Here is a 10,612-nt window from a genome sequence, read left to right as displayed (position 1 = left end):
ACACTTATAGGCAGTGTACCTAATCGTACAGTAGTGTAGTTTTTAGTAAGTCCGGTTCGTTCCACAGGGAATCTTTTTAAACAAAGCTTAACGCTATATTAGTTTACTTTTATAAAAATATAAATATATATATAAGTAATATTATTATTATAAAGGGGGGGTTTTACCGTTTAATGACCGGTTTGTCGATTTTTAAAACTTTAGTCACAGTTAAAACCAAATGTAAAATAATAAATACAAGACTTAATTTAAAGCGTAAAGTAAATAACGATAATGAAATTGCGAATAATAAAATTGCGCTAAAATAAACTTGCGATAATTAAAAGTACAATAATTAAAAGTGCAATTAAATATAATAACAATAAATATGCGATAATTAGAAGTGCAATTAAATATAAAATAAAGGAAATTAAATATGAAATAAAAGAATTATGCTTATTTAAACTTCCGTAATCATGATGTTTGACGTGTTGATTTTAAGCCCATGGGTTAATTGTCCTTTGTCCTGGATTATTTAATATGTCCATAAGGATTTGTCCATAATATTCCATCAGTCATAAATATAAAGAGCGAAAGCCTTCGTCAAATTATTCTTATTCCCGAAGTCAAATATTCCAACTAATTGGGGATTCGAATTGTAACAAGGTTTTAATACTTTGTTTAATGAATACACCAGGTTATCGACTGCGTGTAAACCAAGGTTTTACTACTTTGTTAACAATTACACCAATTACCCTTGAATGTAATTCACCCCTGTTTCAACAAGTCTATTAACTATTAATCCAGTTCCGTATCCAGTAAAATGAACAATAATTCGTACTTATAAATATCCCGCCCATCGTGTCCGATTAAGCGTATGTGGTTATATATAAATACGTCGAATTATAAGTTTGTATATTAAATTAACAAGGTATTGTTTAGTTAATATAAAACCCATTAATAGCCCATAGTCTAATTTCCACAAGTGTCGTTCTTTTATCCAAACCCCAATTATGGTACAAAGCCCAATTACCCAATTTTAGTAATTAGCCCAACATCATGATTACTTCGGATTAAATAAGCATAATAATAACTTAGCTACGAGACATTAATATAAAAAGGTTGAACATAACTTACAATGATTAAAAATAGCGTAGTGTTACACGGACAGAGTTTCGACTTACACCCTTATAACATTCGCTAACATACCCTTATTATTAGAATTATAATTAAAATTAAAATATAAATTATAAATATATATATATATTTTACGTATATAGATGGAGAGATGGATATATGATGGATTTTTGGTCATTTTTGCGATCAGAATTCGTTTGCTTTTATAGGGATTTTCAAAACTTGGGGCTCCGCGACTCGCGGCCCTTTTGGCCTTCAAACTCCGCGACTCGCGGCCCTTTTGGCCTTCAAACTCCGCGAGTCGCGGAGTTTGCTTTTACAGCTCACACGAGTTTGGCTCTTTGTTTACCGACGGTTTTATAAATAAATATAATATATTAAATAATTATAAGAATTATTTAAATATTATATTATATTTATGTGCATAGTTGACTTGTAATTTTTAGTCCGTTGCGTTGAGCGTTGAGAGTTGACTCATGTCCCGGTTCCGGATTTTCGAACGTCCTTGCGTACAATTTTATATTTTGTACTTTGCGTTTTGAATCTTGTACTCTTGTAATTTCGAGACGTTTCTTATCAATAATTGGAACCTCTTTGATTGTCTTTTGTACTTTTGAGCTTTTTGGTCGTTTGCGTCTTCAATTTGTCGAATCTGTCTTTTGTCTTCACCTTTTATTATTTAAACGAATATCACTTGTAAATAGAAAAATTGCAACTAAAAGCTTGTCTTTCTTGAGGAATAATGCTATGAAATATATGTTCGTTTTTAGCATTATCACTGTTACACTATTTTAAACTAGTAGATTCACCAACATTATTGTTGACCTGTTTGCGTGTTTTATTCTCAGGTCCTTAAGAGGTAGACTTCCGCTGTGTTTGATGCTTGGTCTGGCCGTGGAGTCAGCATACTTTATTAAAGACATTATTTACTTTCGCATTTAAAACTTTTAAAACTATTTAATACTGTTGGCTTTTGGTTACGATCACAACAGTGTTACTTATTTGGGGAATTTATTGACTTATGTTTGAAAGTCAACTTTTTAACAAAATTAAATGCGATTGTTTTGAAACGTCTCATATAGAGGGCGTAACTGTTAACTGTGGGACCTATGATTAACACGCCGTCAAATGGGAATTTGGCAGGGTGTTATAGAGGGTAAATACATCTTTTTACCCTCATCATCAATTTCATCTTCATCTTCATTTCCATCTTCATATTCTTCACTAAAATATCATAAACCCTAATTTAACTAATCCATTAAAAAACTTAGTACAATAACAATTTTTAATTAGTTTTAAGAGTTTGAAAGTCCGTTAATTTCGATTTGGTTTCAATAGTTTGAAGAAAAAAAAACGGCTCGTACAATAACAATTTTTTTTCGACGTGTTTGATTTTGATGGATTAATTAAATTTGGGTTTATGATGTCTTAGTGAAGAAGATGGAGATGAAGATAAAGGGTTAAAAGACTTATTTACCCTTACATGCAACACACATGTCAAAAGTTAATAATTTTTTTTTAACATGGAGGGACCACCCGCGCAACAATTTTAATCGCGAGATGGCACTTAATCACGTGATGGCACTTAACGGACAAATTGGACGGTCGTTTGACAGAGGGACTCTGATTGTACTTTTCTGAAAATTAAGGGATTTTAAATGCCAAAAAAAATTGATTTAAATGCCAAAAAAAATTGAGGGGCTCTGATTGAGAAATGGTGTATAATCAAGAGACGAACAAAGCAAAACAGTCTTATAAAATGTCAACTTTGTTATAATAATAATAATAATATAGATATGGATAGTCAATTTTGGTGTATACATATAGTCAATTTTGGTACACAAAGTATGTATTTTTATATTGAGATTTTAGGCTATAAATACTCATGAATGCAAGCATTAAACTTGCACCATTTCTCACACTTACAAAGTGTTTCTTTCTTTCTCTCCATTATCATCTTTGTTCTTACAATTCATTATTAGTATTCTAAATCAAGAATCAAACCACTAAAGGTAGTTATAAGCCTACTGAATTATAACATCAAGAATCAAACCACTAAAGGTAGTTATAAGCCTACTGAATTATAACACGTTATCAACACGATAATCTTAATACTAAATATGGTTGGCTCTGCCACCAAAATGATATATGGTCGGTTATACCACCAAAATGATATATGGTCGGTTATACCACCAAAATGATATATGGTCGGTTATACCACCAGAATGATATAGGTCGGTTATACCACCTGAAAAAATATATGGTCGACACTGTCGCCAAATTTTCATTTATGTTTACTAATATTTATATTTTTGTTATATAACATTTATTTATGATTACTTACACATGGTCGACACTGTCACCTACTTATCATTTATGTTATATTAAATTTATGTTTAATGTTTATATACTTATGAATATAAATTGACTCTAATTTATCATGATGTTTGTTTTAATTTTTGATAATAGAAAATGTCGAATCTGGAAAAGCTTAAATTTACTCCTTTAGAATCAACTGGAAACAACTACATGCCATGGGTTATAAAAGTAAAAATGCATCTTAAATCAATGGGCATTCTTGAAACCATAAATGAAAACAACACTTGTTCTGAAAAAGAACAAGCTACGGCATGTTGCTTTATTCATCAACATATTGATGAATGCTTACAAAATAATTATGTGACTGTAGAAGATCCCCATGTTTTATGGGAAGGTCTCAAAAGCAGATTCAATAATCAAAGAGAAATTTTACTTCCAGCTGCAATGGAACAATGGAGAACATTAAGGTTCCAAGACTTTAAGAAAGTAAATGAATACAGCTCAGCTCTGTATAATACATGTTCACAACTTAAATTCTGTGGACATGAAATTAGTGATGCAGACATGATGGAGAAAACTTTCTCCACAATGAATGCTGCAAACATCACAGTGCAAAGAAATTTGAGAATGCTAAAGTTCAAAACATATCCTGAACTTAATTCATATCTCTTAGTTGCAGAGCAAAATGATGAGCTATTAATGAAAAATCAGCAATCCCGTCCTACTGGTACACTTGCAATCCCTGAAGCAAATACTGCAAATAATTATAAACAGGGACAAGGACGCGGGCAAGGTCGTGGTTATAATAACCATCACCATCATCATGCCAAAAGCCATAACTATGGTAGAAACCATCCTTATGGTAATGGTAATGGGCGTGGACGTGGTCGTGGTCGTGGCCGTGGTGGTCAAAGAAATAGTAATCCACGAAAATATAAATATCAACCACAAAACAAGCCCATTAAACAAGATGTTGAAGAAAATTCTTCTAAAAATTCTGAAGAATCTTGCTACAGATGTGGTAGAATGGGCCACTGGGCTAATACTTGCCGAACATCTAAACATCTTGTTAAGATGTATCAGGATTCGCTGAAAGGTAAAGAAAAGGAAGTAAATTTTGTGGATAATATTGATCCAACAGTCACTGAGAAACCATCTGATTTATATGAAGATTTCTTGAATGTTTAAGTTGTGTGTCTTTTGAAAAATAAACGATTTAATATCGTCTGTCTTTGTCATTATGTTTGCTAAATGTTTCAGTACTATCTATTTGCGTTTAAAATATTGTGTAATATTAATGTACTCACTATTTATTTCTTATATATGAAGTTCAATATGAATTTTGCTGGAATACAACATCAATCAAGTGGTGGAGATCTCTGTATAGCAGACAGTGGAACTACACACACTATACTTAAATCCGAGAAATATTTTATTGATCTAAAACCAACGGAAGGAACTATACATACAATATCAGGACCTGCTAACTTGATAAAAGGGATAGGAAAGGCAAATTTCATACTACCAAATGGTACAAAATTTTTAATAAATGATGCCTTATTTTCTCCCAAGTCAAGCAGAAATTTATTGAGTTTCTCCGACATATACCTTAACGGGTATGATTATCAGTCAGTGACAACAGAAAATGAGAAATATTTAAGTATCACTGACAAGAGTCATGTGGTTGAAAAACTGCCAAGACTTAGTTCTGGATTACATTATACACATATAAATGTACCAGAAATACATATGGTAGTTAACGAAAAATATATTGATCCTGGTGTATTCAGTTTATGGCATAACAGATTAGGCCATCCAGGATCAACAATGATGAAAAGGATTATTGAATGTACTCATGGACATCCACTAAAGGATAGAAAAATCCATCATGATACAATGGTTCCATGTACATCTTGCTCTCTTGGAAAATTGATAACTAGACCCTCACCACTTAAGGTTGAGAAAGAATCACCAATGTTTCTTGAAAGAATTCAAGGTGATATATGTGGACCAATTCATCCACCATGTGGACCATTTAGATATTTCATGGTTCTAATAGACGCATCTAGCAGATGGTCTCATGTTTGTCTGTTATCAAGCCGTAATGTGGCATTTGCAAAATTTCTTGCCCAAATTATTAAATTGAGAGCTCATTTTCCTGATTACACCATTAAAAGGGTGAGACTTGATAATGCTGGTGAATTTACATCTCAAGCATTTAATGACTATTGCATGTCTATAGGAATTGTTGTTGAACATTCTGTTGCTCATGTGCATACACAAAATGGTTTAGCCGAGTCATTGATTAAACGTTTACAGTTAATCGCTAGAGAACAAAACTCCCTGTATCTATATGGGGTCATGCAGTTTTACATGCTGCTGCATTGATTCGCATCAGACCAAGTGCAAGTCATAAATATTCCCCCCTACAACTTGCTTTTGGTCAAGAGCCAAATATTTCCCATCTTAGAACATTTGGTTGTGCAGTGTATGTTCCAATTGCGACACCACAACGTACAAAAATGGGTCCTCAAAGGAGGTTGGGAATATATGTTGGATATGAAACATCTTCAATATTAAGGTATATTGAACCTATGACAGGTGACGTTTTTACAGCACGTTTTGCTGATTGTCATTTTAATGAAACATTGTTCCCTAGATTAGGGGGAGAAATGAAAAATAAAGAAAATGATGTTTCATGGTGTGAACCTCAATTAAAGTATCTTGATCCTCGCACAAAAGAATGCGAGACAGAAGTTCAAAAGATAATGCATATACAAGAACTTGCAAATCAATTGCCTGATGCATTTACAGATACAAAAACGGTGACAAAATCATATATACCAGCAGTAAATACTCCAGCTCGAATTGAAATTCCAAAAGCTGGCAATAACGTCACTCATGAATCTTTGCCACGTCAGAAACGTGGAAGACCAATCGGTTCAAAGGATAAAAATCCTCGAAAAAGAAAATCAGCTGATAATGAAGTAAAAGAAAGTGTTCAAGAAGAACCACAAATCAGTACTCCTACTGCAGAGGAGATTGATGATATCAATACAGAAATTGCAATCAATTATGCATATTCAAAAATATTATGGAACCGAAATGAAATGAAAAATCTTGATGAGAAATTTTCATTTAATGTTGCATATGACATCATGAATAATGATGATGATCCAGAACCAACATCTATGGTTGAATGTCAAAATAGACATGATTGGGCTCAATGGAAAGAAGCAATACGAGCTGAATTAGAATCACTCAATAAAAGAAAAGTTTTCGGATCCATCATTCTCACTCCTAAAGATGTGAAACCTGTAGGATACAGATGGATTTTTGTCCGAAAAAAGAAATGAGAAAAATGAAGTTACAAGGTATAAAGCTAGACTTGTAGCTCAAGGTTTTTCTCAAAGACCGGGAATTGATTATGAAGAAACTTATTCTCCTGTTATGGATGCAATTACTTTTAGGTACTTAATCAGTCTGGCAGTTTCTAAAAATTTAGAAATGCATCTCATGGATGTTGTGACTGCTTATCTATATGGATCACTTGATAGTGATATATATATGAAGATACCTGAAGGATTTAAGGTACCAGAAGCATCAAATGCAAAACCCAAAGAAATGTATTCGATTAAATTACAAAGATCTTTATATGGGTTAAAACAATCGGGACGTATGTGGTATAACCGATTGAGTGATTACTTGATAAGCAAAGGGTATACAAATAATCTTACTTGCCCTTGTGTTTTCATTAAGAAAACAACATCCGGATATGTGATCATAGCTGTTTATGTTGATGATCTTAACATCATAGGTACAAATAAAGAGATCCATGAAGCCATTCAACTTCTAAAGAAAGAATTTGAAATGAAAGATCTCGGAAAAACCAAGTATTGCCTTGGTTTACAAATTGAGCATATGCCTAATGGTTTACTTGTACATCAAACAACATATACTGAAAAGATTTTGAAACGTTTCAATATGGACAAGGCAAAACCATTAAGTACTCCTATGGTTGTTAGATCACTCAATGTTGAAGCTGATCCATTTCGTCCATGTGAAGATCAAGAAGACATTCTTGGACCAGAAGTACCATATCTTAGTGCAATTGGAGCTCTTATGTATCTTACAAATTGTACAAGACCTGACATTTCTTTTGCAGTTAATTTGTTGGCAAGGTTCAGCTCTGCTCCTACCAAAAGACACTGGAATGGGATCAAACACATATTTCGATACCTTCGAGGAACTACTGATTTAGGATTATTTTATTCTAACGAATCAAAACAAGATTTGGTTGGTTATGCAGATGCAGGTTATTTATCTGATCCACATAAAGCTAAATCTCAAACTGGATATGTATTCCTAAATGGAGGTACTGCAATATCATGGCGTTCTCAAAAACAAACACTTGTTGCTACATCGTCAAATCATGCCGAAGTGATTGCATTACATGAAGCTACTCGAGAATGTTTTTGGTTGAGATCAATGACACAACTCATTACTGATTCTTGTGGACTAGAACGCGATAAAAGTCCAACAACTATCTATGAAGATAATGCAGCTTGCATAGCACAGATGAAAGAAGGGTATATCAAAAGTGACCGAACAAAACACATACCACCTAGATTCTTCTCATACACTCAAAATCTCATTAAGGACAACCAGATTGAAATGAGATATGTGCAATCTAGCAAAAACTCTGCTGATCTTTTCACGAAAGCACTTCCAACTGCTATTTTCAGAACACACGTTCATAACATTGGCATGAGACATGTTCAAAAGATGTAACAGCTGAAGCGATGTCTACTTGAGGGGGAGTCAACTCCATGCTGCACTCTTTTTCCCTTAGCTAAAGTTTTTTCCCACTGGGTTTTCTTTAGCAAGGTTTTTAACGAGGCAGTAATTTATAGTTGATCTTCAACAAAATAAAATTGCTATCCAAGGGGGAGTGTTATAATAATAATAATAATATAGATATGGATAGTCAATTTTGGTGTATACATATAGTCAATTTTGGTACACAAAGTATGTATTTTTATATTGAGATTTTAGGCTATAAATACTCATGAATGCAAGCATTAAACTTGCACCATTTCTCACACTTACAAAGTGTTTCTTTCTTTCTCTCCATTATCATCTTTGTTCTTACAATTCATTATTAGTATTCTAAATCAAGAATCAAATCACTAAAGGTAGTTATAAGCCTACTGAATTATAACATAAAGAATCAAACCACTAAAGGTAGTTATAAGCCTACTGAATTATAACATCAAGAATCAAACCACTAAAGGTAGTTATAAGCCTACTGAATTATAACAAACTTGCTAATATTACTGTAAAAAATTATCATAGGAATGTTAACGTCTTGTCCTTTCGGGGACATCAGATAAAAATAGGAATGTTAACGTCTTACATGTTCTTAAAAATGAAATAAGGTTTCTCTATTCGTTGTTTGAACGTTTCGACTTTTCAAAATTACTAATCTAAAATAGTTTGAGGATGATCAAGATAATCTTATTCATTTTTCTCTTCAATTAAGCCAATTAAGTTTAACTAGTGTTGGAGATATGGAGAACTTTAAACAATTAGAGGGAAGATTTCAGGAAACTCACACGAAGCTTCTCCGAAATTGTTAGGAAACTCACATGTAGCTTCCATGAAGTTGTGAGAAAATTCACATGTAGCTTCCACATAGCTGTCAGGAAACTCACATGTAGCCTCCATGAAGCTATCAGGAAACTCACATGAAGCTTCAAGGAATTGTTTTTAGCTTACTCCTTAAACCATTCTATAAATAGACCCTCTTGTAACTCATTGTAAACACACCACAAATATTCAGTAAATACATTCTCTAGTTGGTCCGTGGACTAAAGCAATCACAACGATTGCATATAACCACGTTATTTCTTGTGTCGATTTACATTTCTTGCATTTATAATCTTTCGTTCATTAAGTGGGTTAGTAATCTTGTAGAATTACTATCGGTGAATGATCTTGTTGAATCACTTGAGTTGTTTTGAGTCCTAAAATCCTTACAACTAGTTCATGTAATAATTTTATATATGTAACCAAAGTTTAAAAGTTTTTCATAAACATGATACCCATTTAGGTTGTAGGGATTAGTTTGTGGTAAAGCACTAGACTTTAGCTCAATTTATATACGGAACTTTAATTAGATTTATTGCGAGTATTTAATTTTTTTAAGAAAAATTATGCCTATCCTATAAAACTGAAATAAATTAAAATTGGGACGTGCGTGTGGATGTGGCGACGGTTTGGAAGTGAAAGTTGTAAAAGGAAATTTGGAGGTTAATTTTGTGGCCATGATTCCATGAATGAAATTGAGAGTTTGTCTTCAAGACGAAATCCCTAGAACTCCCTTTCAAAAATTTTCAGCCATTGTGGGCCATGTTAGTATTAACCAAAGACCGTTTAACGTACACTATATCAATATAGATATAAAAGAATGACTCAATAGCCTAGTGGTGAATGACTCACTCTCCCTTAGGGGAGGTGAGGGTTCGATTCCCACTAGGTGAGGATTTTCCAAATAATTGGATCAAAAACAATTCTTACCGGGCCCAAATGATCCCTTGGTCCCACGCATGCGAAGATTGAAACAATGACAATGCAGGTTTGTTTATCGGGCCTGGCATGCTGTGGGGAAATGGGTGATGGTATTTCGCCAGGCTCCAGTGGACTACCGGGGACCGCTGGATGGGTTGACAAAGTCAACACAGAGCTAACATGTCTCTGCCGATACACATGTTTTGAAACAATCAATATAGATACAAAATCGAACCGTACCAAGATCGTAAGTATTGAAATCGAAATTCCCCGAAAAAAAAAAAAAATAAATAAAAAATACCGAGTAGTACCTAATGAAACCGCGTTCGAGCAAAAAAAAGAACCTTAATTTTCATTCGTAATTTAAAATGATGAAGAAGGTTACCGTTGTCTTTCATATATGGTCTCATTTTACAAATGTTTACGATTTCATCAAACATTGCTATTGCTAAAATTTCAAAGGAAAGTTGCATCTTTTCAAATACATTAGAATTAAACGGACATCGTTCTATCTATATTAAACATACTCAATAAACAAACACACGTCTAAAAAAATTTGAGTTGGTATCATTGATCATAGTAGAGGCTTACAACACATAAAACAAGT

The sequence above is a fragment of the Rutidosis leptorrhynchoides genome, chromosome 6 (genome assembly GCF_046630445.1).
Source record: "Rutidosis leptorrhynchoides isolate AG116_Rl617_1_P2 chromosome 6, CSIRO_AGI_Rlap_v1, whole genome shotgun sequence".
NCBI classification, from domain to species: domain Eukaryota; kingdom Viridiplantae; phylum Streptophyta; class Magnoliopsida; order Asterales; family Asteraceae; genus Rutidosis; species Rutidosis leptorrhynchoides.
This window is presented reverse-complemented; position numbering follows the sequence as displayed.